This window comes from Anolis carolinensis, chromosome 6 (genome assembly GCF_035594765.1).
Source record: "Anolis carolinensis isolate JA03-04 chromosome 6, rAnoCar3.1.pri, whole genome shotgun sequence".
In the NCBI taxonomy this organism is placed as follows: Eukaryota; Metazoa; Chordata; class Lepidosauria; order Squamata; family Dactyloidae; genus Anolis; species Anolis carolinensis.
Window position 1 is genome coordinate 12,044,996 of NC_085846.1, and position 20,606 is coordinate 12,065,601.

General features: G+C 39.9%; 1 protein-coding gene across 1 annotated transcript in view; it reads right to left on the minus strand.

The window, feature by feature from the left end:
• stx1b (syntaxin 1B) overlaps positions 1–20,606 on the minus strand; it is a 63,359-nt gene that overhangs the window by 41,722 nt on the left and 1,031 nt on the right. The gene's annotated exons all lie outside the window — the stretch shown is intronic.

A 20,606-nucleotide genomic window follows, 5' to 3' on the forward strand; every position in this document is an offset into this window, starting at 1 on the left:
CTGTCTATAAATTGCACTGAATGTTTGCCGCATATCTATGTTCTGTGATCCGCCCAGAGTCTCCTTCGGGGTGAAAAGGGCGGAATATAAATACTGTAAATAAATAAATAAACAAACATTTGGAGAGTTTTAGTCATATCAATTGGTCACTGATGGATCATTTAGTTGTTTATACTGGATGAAAATAAGCCCCTTGTATCTTCTGGGTTTTGGTTCCACATTTCTCATGGATACCAAAATCCGTGGATGCTCAAATCCCATTATATTGAATGGTGCAGTAAAATAATTTTAAAATTATTTAAAATGGCAAAATAAAAAATGTGCTTTTAAAAATGTAAAAAAAATCAATGTGTGGATGGTAGTATCCATGGATACAGAATCTGTAGATACTGAGGGCCGACTGTATAACTTGGGTTCAGGCTAAACAATGTGAGACAAAGGGCAAGGTATGTGTAAGCACTGCCTGAAGTTTGAAAATGTTCCCTTTTCATTTAAAACTCCTAGATCGTGATGCTTCTTGTTTGTCTTGTATGAATATATCTTGCAATACCTTATCAACCTATATATTCATAGTACATTTCCTAGCTCGCTGCAGACACATCAAATGACAATTCTACAAATCATTCATGTATATTAAATGATTCAGCTCTACCTTTCTCAATTTTTTTTCCAAATGTTTTTGGACTGTAACTATCACCATATCCATCAAACACCTTCAGCTGTATGATTTATAAAGGTGGAAAAAATAAAATAATAGGGTATAACAACAAACTCCCATTGGACTTGTATTACCATAGGGCAGCTGCCTTCTAAATCTGTTGTCAAAGGCTTTCATGGCCAGAGCAACTAGGTTGCTGTGAGTTTTCTGGGCTGTATGGCCATGTTCCAGAAGTATTCTCTCCTGATGTTTTGCCCACATCTATGGCAGGCATCCTCAGAGGTTGTGAGGTCTGTTGAAAACTAGGCAAGTGGGGTTTTATATATCTGTGGAACGTCCAGGGTGGGAGAAAAAAATATTGTCTGTTTGAGGCAAGTGTGAATGAATGTTGCAACTGGCCACCTTGATTAGCATTGAATAGCCTTGCAGCTTCAATACTTGGCTGCTTTTTGCCTGGGGGAATCCTTTGTTGGGAGGTGTTAGCTGGCCCTAATTGTTTCCTGTCTGAAATTCCCCTGGTTCTTTAGTGTTGCTATTTATTTACTGTCCTGAATCTAGAGTTTTTAAATACTGGTAGCCATTTTTGCTCATTTTCATGGTTTCCTTTCTGTTGAAATTGTCCACGTTTGTGGATTTCAATGGCTTCTCTATGTAGTCTGACATGGTGGTTGTTAGAGTGGTCCAGCATTTCTGTGTTCTCAAATAATATGCTGTTTCCAGGTTGGTTCATCAAGTGCTCTGCTATGGCTGATTCCTCTGGTTGAATTAATCTGCAGTGCCTTTCATGTTCCTTGATTTGTGGTTCATGAAGAAGCCAGGCTTTGAAGCTACAAGGCCATTCAATGCTAATCAAGGTGGCCAATTCATTCATTCTTGCCTTCAACAAACAAAAGTTCTTTCTCCCACCCTGGACATTCCACAGATATGTAAACCCCACTTGTCTAGTTTCCAACAGACCTCACAACCTCTGAGATTGCCTGCCATAGATGTGGGTGAAATGTCAGGAGAGAATTTTTCTGGAATATGGCCATACAGCCTGGAAAACTCACAGCAACTCACTGTTAAATCTGTTTTAACCGACAGCTCCAAAAGCCTTCATCAATATGGGTAATGGTCAGGAATAATGGGAGGTATAACCCAAAAAAATCTAATGGGCTCCAGGTAGGACATGCTTAACCATATTCACATATTTCAAGAACTAGGGGTGCATCTACATTTTAGAATTAATTTAATTTGGCACCGCTTTAAATGCCGTAGCTCAATGTTATGGAATCACGGGAGTTGTAGTTTTAGTCTTCTCTGCTAAAGAGTGCTGGTGCCTCCCCAAACTATATCTTCCAGGATTCCATAGCATTGAGCCATGCCAGTTAAAGTGGTGCCAAACCACACTAATTCTACAATGTAGATGCATCCTGAGTCTTGACGTTGATCTTGAGTGCCATTATGTCACCCTTGGCTTCTGGCTATGCTTTTATTGTGTGATGTTGTGATTTCATAGTTCTGATATATTATTTTTTTGTAATTGGAATGTATTTTATGTTGTTGTATTTTATTGTATATTGTTGGGCTTGGTCCCCATGCAAGCTGCCCCAAGTCCCCTTGGGGAGATTGGGGGGGGGGGGGAATACAAAAATAAAGCTATTATTATTATTATTATTATTATTATTATTATTATTATTATTATTATTATTATCCCCATGATGCTGTTATTTATTGGTTAAGCAGTTTAAAATTCTAGCATATTGGTGATGCGCTAAATGTGCAAAACAGGTGAGTTCCTGCAGTAAAAAAGTATTTGCAATCCAAAAAGAAATCGAGACACAAAATGGAAGAAAGAGAAGAACATGAGAGAAAAGATTCTATAGCTAAACATTACTATGAAGAAAATTATAATATATAAGTACCCTTTTGCATGAAAGATTGTCAAAAAAACACACACACACACCAATGCAGCGAGCTAAGAATTTTTTTTCTTTCAGGTTTGCTGCCAGAAAAGCCAGGGTCAACGCTATTCCCCTTTCTACTCACCAATCATTATGTTTTGTTTTCTAAGATGAAAAGATAGCTTTCCAGCAGGGCTCTATCTCTCCACCAGCCAAAAATGCTAAATTATGTGAAAAAGGGGAATGTAATATTACGTTACAAGAAAAAGGTGATGTGAATTGACCATTGGTATAAAAATAATACAAAAGTCAGACAGAGAGAGCCAACATGACGCAGTAGATTGAGCACTGGACTATAACTCTGGAGAACAAGGTTCAAATCCTTCCTCAACAATGGAGACCCAATGGTTTTTTAAAATTGTGTCAGAAGCAACTTGAGAAACATCCTGCAAGTAGCTTCTGGTGTGATAGAATTGGTCATCTACAGAGACATTGCCCAGGGGACGCCTGGATGTGTTACCACCCTGCTGGCAGGCTTCTCTCCTGTCCCCACAAGCTAGAGCTGACAGATAGGAGCTCACCCCATCTTGCGGATTCAAACCGCCAACCTTCAGATCACCAATCCAACCTTCAAGTCAGCAGTTCAGCCGGCACAAGGGTTTAACCCATTGTGCTATCGTGGATCCTAACCCAGTGGTTGATCTTGGGCAAGTCATCTTCTTTCAGTTTCCAAGTCTGAGGCAAACCACCCTCCGAACAAATCTTGCCAAGAAAACCTTTGGTTCACCTTATGGTTGCCATATATCCAAAATGACTTGAAAGCATGCAACGACACAAGACAGAAAAGCTTCATTTACTATTTACTCTTTGAGTGGTGTTACAAAAATACGAGGAACATCACAGCTAAAATTTCTATACCTTTTATAGTTCATGGAAAGCTTATATCAAATTAGATTTGTTATTTCTTTAAAATTGAACAACTCTTCCTATTGTTTATATTGTATTGATGGATTGCTATCAAAATGGCCATAATGTTCAAGCAAAAATAGGACATGCTGATGAAATTATACTGTGACTAAAACTTGTCCTAGTGAACAAGGCTGGTGGTACTGGCTGGACAGCTAGCTTAACTTGACATAATCAGACTTAATTCATGCATATGTATGATGGAACCGTTCTTGAACATGCACTTCCACGGATGGAGATCTGATTGTCGCTACAACTAACAACCAAGGCTTTGATCAAGATGGTAAGAAAACTTCTGGAACATGGCCATACAGCCCAGAAAACATACAACAACCCAAAATCTTTAGTCTTTGCTGCCAAACAATGCTGGTCCTTATCAGACTAAAAATCCCAGGATTCATAGCCTTGAGCCACGGAAGTTAAAGTGATGTCAACTGAAATGATTCTTAAGCGGCTGAGGGGGAAAAGGAAAGGGTCCGAGGCCATTAGGAATTGTGGGAGTTAAGTCCAAAATACCTGGAGGGCTGAAGTTTGACCATGCCTGTTCTAGAATGTACATATCCCCATAGTCCTAATCTTTGCTGTACACATTTATTTGGGAATAAGATCCATTGAACTCAGTGGGGTTTACATCTGAATCCACATGCCAGGGCTTATATGGGTAATATGTATGTATATAAAAGTGTTGACAAAAGAGAGATAGATTTCTGTATGTTTCAACTTCCATTTTTATTTTAACCCTAGTTGGGGATATTTCAATAAACCCCAGCTGTTTTGTTTAGAACAGAAGAAGTCGAAACCATTATGACCATCTCTCTTTGGCCAGTCAATTTTTTTTACATATAAATGTCTTTCTAGAAAAGTTAAGAAAAGATTAACAGTCATACTTTAGTGCATACAGAATTGCAGCAAACATGAAATCTCACCATTGTGACATAATCCACCAGGAAATGGCTTCGTGTGTTTACCTTCCCGAAATGAACAGGAGCCATCTAAGACCATGAGGATGGATTTATTGGTGGATATTTCCATCAACTACCAGTTCTATTGTGCAACTATTTGAGGGCAAAAGTGGGCATGATTCAGTCCTGGAACCTCACACTTCCCAGTTCTTTTTGCAGCACTCCATAAGTTGCCCCTTTCCTGGGCAAAATAGAAAGTGAATTGCCGATTCATCTTTTAAATAGGGTGTAGGCTCCGCCACATTATTCATTTAACCCATCCCCCATAAATAGAAGTAAGTTTCTTAATTTGCTTTGTTTTGTTTACTCCCCTCTTGGGGAGTGTGCAATTCCCTCTTGCCAGTTTCCTTAGAGAAAAAAAGGATCTGTGGTTCCCCTTTCTCTTATTGCATCCCAAATACACCACCTGTGGTTCATACCTCATAGGATAGCCTCATTCAGAATAGGGAAGATTCAAGAATGTTTGGAACCAGGAGGCTCCAAACAAGGATTTGGTTTGTGGATGAGGCAGTGATGGCAGATACTCGTTTTTGTCAAAGGGTGACAAGTCTGGAGGTGTCACTGCACAAATGTGCAATGCATGGAAGGAGCTGGAAAAGGAGCCCACGCACAGGGTGTTTGTGTGTGTGTGCCATATCGTAGCCTGCTATCTGGGTAGGAGAGCTATAGAGGCAGATAGATTTTTATATAACCACGATAGCTCTGCCACTGTAGCCTCTGAACAATAGAGCTAGCTGGAGAGAAAGAATTATATAAAACCCCTATCTGTCTGTCTCTATTGCCTTGTGTATTTGGAGAAATCTTGATCTTTACAGAAAGACCCGTTTCTAATCTGACCGTTTCTAAAGATACAGAGAGATGGGGTTACCTCAAGTAATGAGCTGCTGTGACCTGTCTGCTTGGTTTTTCTGAAAATCTTAGCCACGGCCTAAAAAAGCCTTTAAACTGGTGATCTAGAACGAAAGGCAATTTTATTCCATTGAACGTATAAAGATGCCTTACACCAAACCTGATGGCTGGTCCATCTTTTCCAATATTGCCATCTGGCAGTAGCTTACACCAGAGTCAGTCGGATGCCTTTCCTGGCACCCGTTACCTAAGCAATCTTTTTAATTGGAGATGACAAGGATTGAACCTGAGACCTTCTGCATAAAAACACACATTTTTCTGTCTGAGTTGTGGCCTCCTCTCTGAAATTCTAGGAGTAAAACAAGTTCTTAATTTTAGCCTGGTTCTTGTCAGGCCACACAACAAGGGGTGAATGCCATGGACCACGAAGAATATTAAAAGAGAGGAGTGCATATGTAGTGTGCATTTCTCCACTCCTAGCTGAGTAACTGCAGCTGCCCACTGCCCTTCTGGGATTTGGGAGCGCAGCTTCTAGGTCAAGCTAGAGCTTTGGAATATCTTTTCTCTAAAAGAAAAAAAAATAGGAATGGTATCAAGGCATATCCATCTGAATTCATTTTTTAAAAGGGCTTTGTATTCTCTGCTGAAGAACACCAGAGATTTACATGCCACAAGACAGATGCTTAGTCTCCTCTGACAGAAATACTACATTATGAGCTTAAATTGAGGGGCGGGAGAAGAGAAATTATAAGTCTGTTTCTGGCCACAGACCCTTCAGATTCCCAGCCTGTCCTTTTTCTTCCCTCTACCACAAAAAAGAGAATGCGTTGCCTCTCCTGGAAACCTCTGACAGCTGCAATCTGTCATCTAAAAAGGTTACATATCAAAACATAGCAATTGCTCAAAATCAGAAGAGAATACCTGGCCAATTTAAATCATTCTCCTCCAGTATTTGATAGGTTCCCACATACTTCCAGGGGTAGAAATTGGTCCCAGACCCACCCAAATTGTCCATCCATGGTTTAAATAGATAAATAGAGAAATCCTCTCTAACCCAGAACCTACCTAACCACTACTCTGTTTTAAATGGGGACAAAACTGCCCTTGAGGCACCAGATCCTGTCTGATCTTTGAAGCTAGGCATACTTATGCTTGGTTAATACTTTGATGGAAAACTGCCAACAAACGTCGTGATGTAGGCTATATTTCAGAGGAAGGAACAGATATTCTGAGTATTCTTTGCCCTAAAAAAAATCTATGAAATTCATGGGGTTGCCATAAGTTGACAGGTAGGTTAAAAGCACATACATACAAACACATAGCTGTCCTGTCCTGCTATAAATTTTTTAAAATAATTAGAACCTGGTGAAGGTTCAGTAGAGTCTCGCTTATCCTACCTTCGCTTATCCAACGTTCTGTATTATCCAACGCAGTTTGCCTTTTGGTAGTCAATGTTTCTGTAGTCAATGTTTTCAATATATTGTGATGTTTTGGTGCTAAATTTGTAAATACAGTAATTACTACATAATGTTACTGAACAGCTTTTTCTGTCAATTTGTTGTAAAACATGATGTTTTGGTGCTTAATTTGTAAAATCATAACGTAATTTGATGTTTAATAGGCTTTTCCTTAATCCCTCCTTATTATCCAACATTTTCGCTTATCCAACATTCTGCCGGCCTGTTTATATTAGATAAGCTAGACTCTACTGTACTTGATTCCTTGTTAGAAATCTGTGATGCCTTCTTGCAGAGTAGGGGTCCCTAATAGGAAATAGACTGTAAACCGCCAAAGTCACTTAAGCAAAAGTCTGCAGAAAGTTGCTTCACTTTGTGCATCACATTTTATTTTGCATATAAAATGTTCTTGCAACCTATGGCATCACTTGTTTGGTATTACTTGTGAGGCATCCAATAGTGGATTCCATTGTTACATGTTGGGATTCTATGTGGAAAGGGGCCATATTGGAACTATTCATTGAGATCATTCTCCTGACGTTTCAGCCACATCTATGGCAGGCATCCTCAGAGGTTGAGGTAAAGATGTTATAAAATTACAACTCCCATGATTCCATAGCATTGAATCATAGTAGTTAAAGTGATGTCAAACTGCTTTAATTCTATTGCATAGATGCCTCCAAAGTGGCTCTCCAAATGATCTAAACTCAAGCTAAACCAGCCACCATCAGTATGGACAATGGAAAGAAATGAGTGGAGATGAAAACCAGAAACAAGTGAAGGACTGACAGAATCGCCCCCTTTTAGACTACAAGGCATCAGCTCCAGTACTTGAGATGTTGAACTTAGAGAAGGTTAAGAGGGACCTGATAGTCATGCTTAAATATTTGAAAGGATGTCACATTGAGGAGGGAGCAAGCTTGTTTTATAGTGTTCCAAAGATTAGAACATATTCAAGCTGAAGGAAAATACATTTATCTGAATATTAGGAAGAACATCCTTCTGTTCAACAGCAGAATATGCTGCCTCAGATTGTGCTAGTCACCTTTTCCAGAGATTTTTAAAGAGATGGCCACCTGTCAAAAGTGCTTTGATTGCGTATTCCTGTATGGCAGAGTCAGGTTGGCCTGGATGGCTATGGAGGTCTCTTCCAATCCTATGAGTCTATGTTTCCTAGGATTCAGAGCCTACTTCTCTGCAGTTTTTTTGGGTTGTTTTTCTTATTCCCTTAGGTTTTCTTCAAGCAAAGACTACTGTGAGATGTTCTACATGGGGCTGCTTTTGGAACGTGTCTGGAAATTTTAATCGGTTCAAAATGCAGCAGCCAGATTTCTAACTAGGGCTTGCTATACAGAGAGTGGACTGTTATTCAACTTGCATTGGTTGCTTGTTTCATTTCAGGCTCAATTCAAAGGGCTCCTTTTGAGCTTTAAAGCCCCAGTGATCTACCCAATTGTTACCTAGACACTAGCCTGAGTTAGCTACCTGATCTCTACCGTAGTGATCTACCTGAGCACCTACCTTCATACATGAAAAAGAGCTTTTCCCATCACAAAACCAAAACTGTAGAATTTCCTCCCAATCCACTCAGTTCGCTGCTCAGTTTTCAACAAGAAACCATGAAGATATGGTTGTTAATAAAATCTCTGAGGGCACATTAATGTTCTGCCACTGCTAAGAGCAGTTATACTTCTAACAATTATATCTTTTTGATTGCTACTTTCAGATATATTTATCTGATACCCACACACATACATGGATGGGAATTAGTTTAAATGCTACATTAAATTCAGTACTGCAGTAAAAAAAATATTCTGCTTTGGTTTCTTGGTTTCTCGTCATTTGTGTATTTATTTTGATTTTTATATCCCATCTATGTGTATGTATAATTGTTACACATAAATATAAAAATATGTGTTTATATATTTATAATTATATAAATGTATATTTTGTTGTGTGCCTTCCATTCATTTCTTACCTATAGGGTTTTCTGAGGCTGAGAGTGTGTGACTCAAGGTCACCCAGTAGGTTTCCATGGCTGAGCAAAGAATCAATTATGATTTCCAGAGAATCATAATCCAGCTTTATAGTGTGTGTATATATATATATATATATATATAGCCCTCATATTCATGGGGATACGTTTCAAGGTCTCCCAAGGATACCCTATATTTTGACTGTATTTTAGGCTGAACGCATGCCATAGAAAACCACTAGAGGACCTAGAGCACTCAAGACTCTTCCAGGGGAAATGTTTTTTTGGATTGTGGGAAACCATGGATATTGAGTCTGTGGATAAGGGGGTCGTGCTATATAATTTTTTTAATTCTTAAATATTGATTACTTCATTTGTGAACTCTCTGGGAATTTTTGGCACAAAAAAGTGGGGCATAAAGGCTAAATAAATGAACATAAAAAACAGAGGAAATTATTGGGATGACAGCACTGAATTTAGTGGGGCATGCAATATCCATGTGGTTTTTTCTAGCTTTATGATTCTATGTCCAAAATATCTCACACAAGAAGCAAGACCAAGTTTAGTGCAAAGAAGTCCTTTACTCCCTGGAAAAGTAAAGAACACAGTTGGCAAACATTAAGAAGGTTGCCTACAAAAGACTGTATTCTCTACTGAAAAAAAGAAGGGACGTAAACTCATGTTTAGAGTCATCCCTGATTTTCAGAAGTATAAAAGAAATACGGTAGATGGGAAGAATCACCGAAAGAACAAGGAAATACAACACCTTTAATAAAAATAGGCTGAAGAGGATTGAAAATGTTGACAAACCACAAAAAGCCAAGTGTCTCGATTTTTTTAAAAAGCCAATAAACTCAGACAAAATGGGGTTGGACAGCAGGAATTTCTGAGTTGAACTCCATATGACAATGTTTTGTTGCAGGCCCTTCTTTATATAGATACAAAGTTAATTTACACATTGAACAGAATGAAACAATAAAGCTTTTTATGACTGGGTTATTTCAAGCTACAGATTTCATCTCTGAATTCCATGGTTGGGAAATTGGCCTTTTGCATAGAAAACGAAGAAGACTGCCATCCCTTTTCCATACTAGACAGGTTACTTGGAACTGCAATCTCCTCCTGCCTGAAGTGATATGGTACAAGAATAAGATTCCTAGTGCTGCAGAAAAAATGGACTTTGGCTGAAGACTCTGATGCAATTCACCACAGGAGAACTTAGTACTTTTTAATGAGCCAGAAAATAATGTCTGTTTCTTTAATATTTCTTAGGGGGAGAAACAAACATCCATTTGTTTGCATTCCTTTCCCCTTCCATTTTTTCTTCCTTCTTTGAGGGAAAAATCATTTGCCTTCTTGTGTTCTCATTCCTCCCTCAAAATGATGCCGTTGGGGGCATCTGTGTGTTTTGTGAAGACACATGGGGGTGGGCCAGGGCGGAGGAAAGAAGAGCAATTATATTTAAAATGCCACCAGGATGCCTCCTTTTGGTAACTTCCTCCACAGAAACATAATCAATGCTTATGCTTTTTAAAAAGAACTTTTATTTTAAGGGGGTGGGGTGAGAAGAAAACAGGCAGACACACAACATTTTGTTTCATAGCTGAAGAGACAGGTCGGGAGGAAAAACCGCAGCATACACCCTGAAGCATAGGAACCATAAAAAGAATTAAAAACAGCCTTCATAAACAGTTATCCAGGTTCATCTGCCAGAACAGGAGGAAGATGTATGGATGCAGTGTCTTGCCTTTTCTTTATGTATTTGTAGCTGCCAGATTTCGCTGATGGGTGTTAGATAGACAGCTGCCACCTTAAAGGCCTGAGAGGTGATGGATTGTGTTATTGAAGGAGTATCAGAGGAGACGATGAAGGCAAAAATAAACAGCGGCCCCGGCAAGATTATATCCAAGCCTGGATAGAGTCTCTGCCAAATTCTTCATCAAGGAAAATGTAGGATTGTGCAGCCGATATAAATTATGCAACTGTTTGCTAGTTTGCATAATTTAAGCCGCTAGTCAGTGTTCCACAGAGTGCAAGGAAGCCCCACCTTGTGACTTAATTCTGCTCAAGTTATCCATTCTCCTAATTTCTGAGTTTTGTTTTTTTTTTTGTGATAACACCTGAAGGCTGTGAATGCTATTACATGGGGACTCCTTCCCACATGGCTCCTTCCCATGCCCTCATACTCAGGTCTGAGATCCAGAGCCACTGACTGAGGAAGAAACTACGTTATGAGCAGCTTCCATGGAAGCTGGACACTTCAGTGCAAATGGTGAGGGTGGTCTGACTTTCTATTTATTTATTTACAGTATTTATATTCCGCCCTTCTCACCCTGAAGGGGACTCAGGGCGGATCACATTACATATATAAGGCAAACATTCAATGCCTTAACATAGAACAGAGACAGACAAACACAGGCTCCGAGCTGGCCTTGAACTCATGACCTCTTGGTCAGAGTGGTTTGTTGCAGCTGGCTGCTCACCAGCCTGCGCCACAGCCCGGCCTTTCTAGAAGTGGTGAGGTAATATCTGAAAGGCTCTTGGAATGGTCCATGCACTTTCTATGTCTTAAGAAAGAAAAATTGATTGTTTCTGATATGGATGCTGAGATTGTGCTGTTGAAGTCCAAATTCAGCTTTTGCACAGGTTCTTCAAGTGTAACCTCTCAGGAGCCTTTAGAGTATGAACTGAGACAACGAATAGGAATCATAGAATTATAGAGAAGGAACCCCAAGGGTCAGACAGTCCACCCCTATTCTGCTATGCAGGAATACACAATCCTTACTGAAAAACCTCCAGAGAAGTAGACTCCATTATACTCTGAAACAGAAAATTCCCATCAAACAGTTTCTATCATTACGAAATTTTTCCAAATGTTTTGGTGGACTCTCTTTTCCTGTAGTTTAGATGCTGGCCTTCTTGAGGCTCAATGTGTGGTTGTGTGCCTTCAAATTGTTTCTGACTTATGGTGACCCTATCAGGGGTTTTCTTGGCAAGATTTATTCAAGGGGCGAGGAGTTGCCCCTTCCACACAGCTGAATAAAATCCCACATTATCTGCTTTGAACTGGAATACAGTGTTCCCTCACTTATCGCGGGGATTACATTCCAGGACCACCCACAATAAGTGAAAATCCGTGAAGTAGGGGCACTATTTTTATTTTAATATTTATGCATTTTTTTATAATTGTTAGGTGGCCTTTCTCCCCCCTGCAAGCCCCTGGGCCACGCTGGGAACCGTGGAGGACTCGGAAGAGGGGGCGGAGTCCTCCACGACTCCCGCCCCCTCTTTCGAGTCCTCCACGTTTCTGGCGTGGCCCAGCTGGAGCAGTGGCTGCCTCTTCCAGGCTCCTGTCGCCCACCCCCATTCTCTCACTATCTTACCCAGCCTCCCTTGCTCGCTCATTCACTGGGTCGGAGCTGCATTCCTTCTTCCCTGGCGGCAGGAGCAGTGGCAGCCAGAGCAACATGGCGGGCACGAAGCAAGGGGGCAGCAGCAATTGGTAAATAAATATATAAATAATTTTACCGCGAAACAGCGAGTCCGCGATAAGCGAACCGTGAAGTAGCAGAGGAACACTGTATATGGGAGTGTGGACTCAGATAACCCAGTTCAAAGCAGATATTATGGGATTTTCTGTCTTCATATTATGAGTTATATGGCTGTGTGGAAGGGCCCTGAGAGTGTGTGAATTGTCCAAGGTCACCATTAAGTTTCCATGGCCAAATAGAGCTTTGAACACTGCTATCCAAAGTAGTACTACAGCGCTCAAAGAACTACATGCTGGTTCTCTGAGAACCAATATAGTCAATGGAATATTGGACTTGAATTAGGAAAGATCTTGGCTGAGTCATGATGTTCATACACCATGCCTTTCTCTCAGCCTAACCTGCTTCATTGGATCGGCGCAAGAACTGACAACTGGGAGAAAATCATGTGTACTGCTCTGAGTTTCTTGGAGTAGAAGAAAAATAGAAAACATCGTATGTATTAGCTCAGTGCACACAATGATCAATTCTGCATTTATCTGAATTAAGCCGTTCTCAGAAATTGGATGGGCAATTTTTCCTTCTACCAACAACAGTAGTCCCTTCTTCAACTTGGGAAGCACACTCCCACAGCAGAATAACAATTCTGTAAAAGGAACAAGGGCTATGTGCTCAGGTGTAACGGCACCACAATGCTTTACATTGGTATAGTTTACCATGTTGGCTTGTTTTGGGATTTTCAATAATTTCTATATTTGAGGAAAATTGTTCAGATGCAATGGAAAGACAGAGGGGACAAGAGTGGCTTGAAACTCATACACTCGAGGCCTAGCAACTTTATTTGGAGAAAGGGGAAAGAACATTAAGGTGTTAATTTAATGCTGTGGTGCAAAATTAGTTGCACAATACTAACAAAGTTACTATAGCATCAAGGATTTGATGGTCTCTGAGGAACTGCAGGGTTAACTGTTCAAAACATTACCCAGAAGTACTAGAAGATGAGGACCAATCACTTGAACATTAGAAATTAAAGCAAACTAGACAGAATGAACTCATGATAACTTGAATGGCTCACATTGCTTAAACATGTCTTGTGACAACTTGAGGATGTTGCCAGGAACTTTGGGAAGGTATAAGAAATATGTTCAGAACTTAGTGCGCTTGTTGAAGAAAGAAAAGACTACCTCTAGATTACATCTACATGTGTCTGAATGCTCCTAGACACTGAAAAGAATAAAAATATGGGGATGAATGTTATAGAATATGTAAAGGAATCATATAGAAGCAAACTATTCCTTCAGAATAATATTATATTTTATTTTATTTCTTACCCGCCTCTCCTCACAGCTTGAGGAGGGTTACAACATTGCTAAAACACATAATCAATGTACGTAATCATTTAAAAACACTCAATAAAATACACATATTAAAACATATTTCCATAAAACGACGTACTACTATATTCTGCAGTTCACCTGTAAGATTTCTTTCCTATCATTTATCTGTAACAATATGATGTTAAAATGTAACTTGGTATTGGATACAACACTCAGTGTTTGGAGAGAAGATAAACTTCTGAAAGCACCACAAACCAAGTTAGTGTCTTAGGTTTAACTACGCAAGATTTTTTTGAACTAAAGGGACCTTCTCCCTGGAAATCATGTATTCTCTGCCATGAAGCCATTGCAGCTCTCTCGTTCCAAAAAATAGAGTTTTTTGCCTATAGCATGCGCATGATGGTGACTAAGGGCCCTTCCAAACAGCCCTATAACCCAGAATATCAAGGCAGAAAATCCCACATTATCTAAGTGTGGATTCAGATAACCCATTTCAAAGCACTGGGTTATCTGAGTATTGTGGGATTTTCTGCCTTGATATTCTCGGACAAAGGGCTGTGTGGAGCCCTTAAAGACCTCCTTACCCTCATACCTTGACCATTGTCAGAAAAACAGGAATGCTCTTCTTGAAGACATTCCTCTTTTATCATAGAACCAGGTCTACTGATTTCAAGTTACAAGGAGTATATTTCAAGAAAATTAGAATGAACTTTCTGATAGTGAGAGCAGTTAGGCAATGGAACCAATAGCCAGAGAGAAAGTAGCATTTTCTTCTCTTAGGGCCCTTCCAGACAGGCCTTATATCCCAGGATCTGATCCCAGGTTTTCTGCCTTAAACTGGATTATATGAGTCCGCACTGCCAGATAATGTGGAATAAACAGAAAACTTGGGATCAGATCCTGGGATATAATGCCTGTCTGGAAGGGCCCTTTCTGTTTTCAAGAACAGCCTGGACAGCTACCTGGTGTAGATCCTGCACTGAGTGGGGCATTACATCAGGACCATTTTGGACATTAAAAAGCCTTTTATACTGGTAAACTAACAAAGCTTAATATTTATTAGCAGCATGAGACTCATATTACTAATTTGATGAACTAATTTCATTCCATGATGTTTTCAATTGTTCCCCTCACCACCAATCTACCTCTTTCTCCTTTCCTCCTTGGTGATGTTCCTTTAAAGTAATTGAAAAGAGAGAAAGAGAGAGAATGACTGTGATGGTAGAGGTGTGACTCATGGAGGTTGGTCATCAGACACCACTTGAAAACCAATGAAACAGAGAGCAAGTGACTATACTGATATCAAGAGTTTTTGCATGCAACATTACCGTAAAGATTAGCATTATGTAGACAATATCAGTGATCACTCTACAGTGGTGAAATGAGATATCTATCCCTACTCAAACCATACACCATTCCATTGGACAATGAAATGCAATGAGCCTGTGAACTCCCACTTCTGACCCAGCCATAAAGACTGGAAACTACTATTTCCATTGTAGACTAAATATGGTTTAATGTTATTTCTGAACCCTAACTTGAGGTTAATTTTATATGGTTTATTGGGGAAAAAACAACATTTCTCAACCAACTATTATTATTCTATCCATGGTTAATCTGAATTCAGATAACATGGGCAAACTGCAGTTAATCTATAAAGAAAGCAACATTTTACAAACTCCTCATGGTTGTGGTTCAAAAAGAAGAAGGAATACTGAAGTCCAAAGTTTACTTGCTATCATGCTTCTAACATGGTCGGTATAGACCAGGCATGTGCAAACTTGGACCCTCCAGGTGTCTGGATCTCAACTCTCACAGTTCCTAACAGCCTCAGGCCCTCAGCTGCTCTCTCCAATGAGTAACCTCAACTAGTGCACCACAGAACTCGGTTTAGGGAAAAGGGTTTCCTGAGCAAAGATGCAGCTTCCTTCCCCAAAGTGACTTTCCAGGATCTAGTCTCAGGTAGCAGTTCTCTCCAGAGGAAGATGTTTCACATCGATTAAAGTTATTATTGGGCACTAATCTCTACCTACTATTCTTTGTAAAGGCATCTTTTTTTCAGTTTCAGGAACCTATAACTCGATTCCAGACGTACAAACATGTTTTTTTAATCACTGAGCCTTCTTCACCTTCCTTCCCTAGCAAGAACAATCAGGCAACCCTAAAGTACACATAGTGTTGTTTCTTTTAACCACCTGCTTGTATCTTCTATTCTTTGGTGAAAAGTTCCACAGATTAACAACTATTCATAGAATAGAATCACGGAGCTGGAAAAGATTAAAAGGGCCATGAAATTCATCTCCTGCCTTACAGTGACAGACAATTAAAGCCATCCAGCCTCTGTATAAAAACCTCCTGAGAAGGTGAATTCACAACTCCAAAGGAGTGTGCATCCTTTCAAACAGCTCTTTCCATCTGGGATGTATACTAGGCATATCTACATTCCATATTCAAATGGTTTCAACAACCCTGGAATACCATGATGACCTAGCCTCAAGGTTTAATTCTGAAATAACACCCTGTTGACTTGTCAAAATAGCATCTCTCAATTTTCACCAACCTGCTTTAAGATTCTATTAAAGATATACCCTTCACAGTGAAACCTAAACAGGCTTATTAAGATGCATTATTATTATTATTATTATTATTATTATTATTATTATTATTATTATTATTGTTATTATTATTGCCACTTGGCTCACTGGAGCTTGCCTCCTAAAAGCAAGTTATGAAAAAAGTTGATTTTAAATCCATAATCAATTTGGATTACATCTTTTCACTCTGTTCCTGTCCAGTTTTTAATGTCTTTTTCTAAAATTTGCATTTTCTAAATATCTTGTGCATTTCTCCATAAAATACAACACTCTGTACACATTTACTCAAGCCAAGAACTGTGTTACAAAACTCTTAGATGTACACCTTCTGGAAAAAAACTGTAATTCAAATAGTCCTCTAAGAAGACTGATATACATTGATTTGTCTGTTGGAGAAAGGATATTGAGGATTCACAAAAACACCCTACTTGTCCTTAGGTTGGGAATATGAGAAGGAATGTAATTATATTTCCTCATTTTTATAGTATTATCTATAACATAATATAGCAATATCTTACTGGATTCCCTGTCTCTCATATCACATCCCCACATGCATCAACATCCTATCCATGCTTTGTGAGGCTTTCCCTTCCTAAACTATTCATTTGGTGTTTTTGAAAGCCAAATATATAAAACCAACCAGCAAGCTAATTACAGCAAAGTCTACAATTCCTCCCTCAGTTCTCCAATATTGGTATGTAATAATTTATCCAGCACTGGCCTGTCTTTTTCTTCTAATTGCACCTCTAGATACTTCTTTTCTTGGAAATTCAAATTTTAGAGTGCTTAAATTTGCAATATGAACCAGAATACAAGTGCTGAATTTTGAGGCTTTCTACCAGCTTCAGCTGGTGAACCATCTATGACTCTCTCTGGGTAAACTGGACATTGCCACAATCATTCCTACTCCAGTAACCTCCAGGCTAGACTACAGTCATCAACCTCAATGAGGGCCATTCTTTAAAAATATGAACAACTTCAGCTATTGCAAAATGTATCTGCCAGATTATTAGATAGAGTATTAGACTGATCTTCAGGTAGCATTAGCTGGCTGTTCCTGGACGCATTGTCAGGTTCTTTGAAGTTCTTATTGAGCTGCGACCAGGGCATATTATGGGCTGCCTCCATAGGATCTTGTCTTAGGTGCCTGTGAAGCCGGGGAGGTGGGTAGGCCTTCTGCGTAGCCAAACTGACTTTGTAAAATGCTCTCCCCAGAGAGATCTGGAATTACTCTTTCAATCACCAATGGAGAAAAGTTCTCCTGTTCAAAAAGCACTTGGCTTGTCTGGTTCTATAACATTACTGTATATTTTTAACAGTTATTCATAGAATTGTGCTTGTCACTGTTAAATTGGAATTTAGACCTTTATTTTAACTGTTTACTCTTGGAAGGAGACACCTTTTGCTCATTCTTTGTTGTTCTTTTTTTAATTGTTTCAAATGTATGACTAGCAAAGAAAACCAAGGTACACGTTATTCAGATAAAAAGGAAAAGGAATCACCCTTCAGCTTGAGTCTATCTCCTTACACCCATTACTTTAAAATAAAATTCAAATACTTTAATCTGCTATACGGCCCTGCTTTGTCTCCTTAAGTTTGCCAAACTTCAAAACAGCTTTTTCCATTCTTCTCCTCCTTCAAGTCCCTCCTTAAGACCTTCAACAAAATCTCAGCTTACCTGCGTCTCCACCTGCCATCTGATTCTTTCCACCTGAGCCTCGCTCCTCACATTTCAATCCATGAATCTCCCCAATCTGGTTACATATATTTTCTGCACATGGCAAGCCTTCTGGGTATGCTGTGCAATGCTTTTCAAGCACTGCTGATGCTTAATAAAGATCAAGAATTCAGAGGGAGCTGCAAAGGGTGACTGTTTTATGGGACTCTTGGGAACTGAATGCAAACCAGCTTTAATCTGGTGTGTTGTGTCTGTGCGTAGAAAGGGGACTCTTCCTTTCCAGAGCAACTGTTGCCTCTCATCCACTGCAATCAAACCTATTGCAAGTAACCCACTGCAATGAACCTGTGGCTGCACCACAACTGTGGAAGTCCCTTTCCTTGGAAGGTCTCCATACCCTGAACTTGAGAACCTTTTCAGAAGCACTTATGACAGAGCCCCCTCCACATCCCCATCCCCAGTGGCACTGTAGAGAAGGGAGATTTGATGCACTTTGCTGAGGTTGGGTTGGACTAAAACAGCTCAGGAGGAAAGAAACAGACTTTGCAAAAAGGGGATTTTCCCCCACTGGTTTATCATACTTGCAAAGGAATTCTCCCTCTACCTTCAAGGGCTGAATAACCTGACTGAGGATTGCAGTATTCTGTAAGCTCACACATCCTACGGACTGCCTTAGGGGGTGCATTTTCCTGCCTGCCCCCACTAGATTGACTGTCACCACATTTGGTGCTACCAGCCCCCTCCTTTCTGCCAACACACATGCTTTTATAACCATTCTATCTCTTTTCCCCCTCCACTCCACATCTCTCTCTCCTTCTCTCTCTGTGTCAGTGTTTGTGCATGCTTTCTATTCTACTGCATTCAGCTACCAACACGATCAACACTGAGAAGAGGCGTAGGGTGGGGGTTAAAGGAAAGGGGGAGAGGAAGAGAGAGAGACATACACACATACACACAGCCTTTGGCTCCTGCAGCAAAACCGTCTCCTCCATCATAACCCCCCCTTCAATGCACAATGCGCCAACGATAAAGCAAATGCCATTTTCTCTTGCCCAGCCAGAAGGGTAGGCAGAAATGTTGGAACCCATTCTCTGCCCGCTGGCAAAGAGGAGATTTCTTTGTGGGGAGTAGGGAGAGAAAGGATTTATTTGGTTGGGTTTTCTCCTCCTCAATTTGTCTTCTGCAGATCTAAGGTAGATCACACCACCATCACCCAATGTAAGCATCCACCAAAGATATTCCCAGAACTGGAGTCTGTATGCATATCCACTGTATCATGTCTGTTTTTTTAATCCATGCAGAATAAAGGGGAGGGCAAAAGCAGGAGAGGGGAGGAGCTGCACACTTATATCTATATATTTATACACATGTACACACATATCACAATGTTTTTACTGTAACTGTATATAACATGAAATCCCCCCTTTAAAAAAAGAAGTGGGGAAGAATAGCTCAACTCTCTTGTCTTTGAAGATGGAAGCAATGGGAATGGTGATTATTAAACATCTCCCTCCCTCCCTCTCTCTCTCTCTCTCTCTCTCTCTCTCTTACACATTTTAATCTGAAAGGCAAAATACAAAGCTTGCGGGGACAACTACCATGCAATTCTGGGAAAGGTCACTGAATTATTTCACCAGAATTGCAATTAAATTGTTAGGAGCAAGGGTTGTTTTTCTGATTTCTCAATCCATGGATAGAACTGTCACACATTTACTCTAGAAAGCTTATTTTTCCATTAAGCAAGCCCACCCCTAAATGCACACAAATGCAGGGGGAGGGAGCCCAAATGATTTGGCAAAAATAGTGCAAAAAACTATGTGCATCCTCTAACTCCCAGCCACTTCCAAAATATATCTATTCCAATGAGAAGAGTCCATGTTGAACACAAAGAGAAATAACATTTCTAATATTCAAAGCAAAAGATGGCACAGAAAAGCATACACATATAACTGCAGTATAACTGTCCAAATATACATACATATATATATATATGATTTTGAAGAAAAGTGACTTGACTATATGTATACAAAGATGTGCAAATGGAAGATCCCTAATCATCTCAACTTGAGATCAGCAAGACAGGAGATGGCTCCAAGAAAGTGACTCCCTCCCATTTGGTCACCCCATTTTTCCTACCTCCCTCCACCCCGTCATTTCTCATTGCTTTACGTACAGACTGCAAATGATTTATATGAATGACTCCATGGGAAAGGGAGGGGGAAACTGGAGGGAGGGAACTGAAGCCCAAGATTTGCAATGTGTCTCCAGGCTTAAATAGAAATGAGAGTCACATTCTATCTCAGCAAACCAGAAAAGAATGGGAGGGGGAGGCAGACTGGGGCATAGAGGTTCATATGGAAGGTGCTATCTTATAAAATGGCAGTTATGAGGGGAGATCTTGGAAATGATTTCCTCCTCAATCACTGGGTAATACCACTTTCACTTCATGCTAATCAAAAAATGGCATTAACGCATTACGATATATAAATCTCTCTCCCCTCACCCACATACCCTCTTCCCTTCAGACAAAATCTATCATCTCCATTTGGACTCAACCGCCAGGCATCTCTCCCCTCCCCCTGCAAAAAAGGGAGGAGGAAGGAGAATTTCTCAATCCTTTTCCCAACAAACTGCTGAAAGGGGGAGCAATGAGAAAGTTCTTCCTCCTTACCCCCACTTACACACTTCCTGACATATTTGATGTTTTAAGGATTTATCCTTAGGCTCCTTCAACACAGCTGAATAAAATCCCACATTAT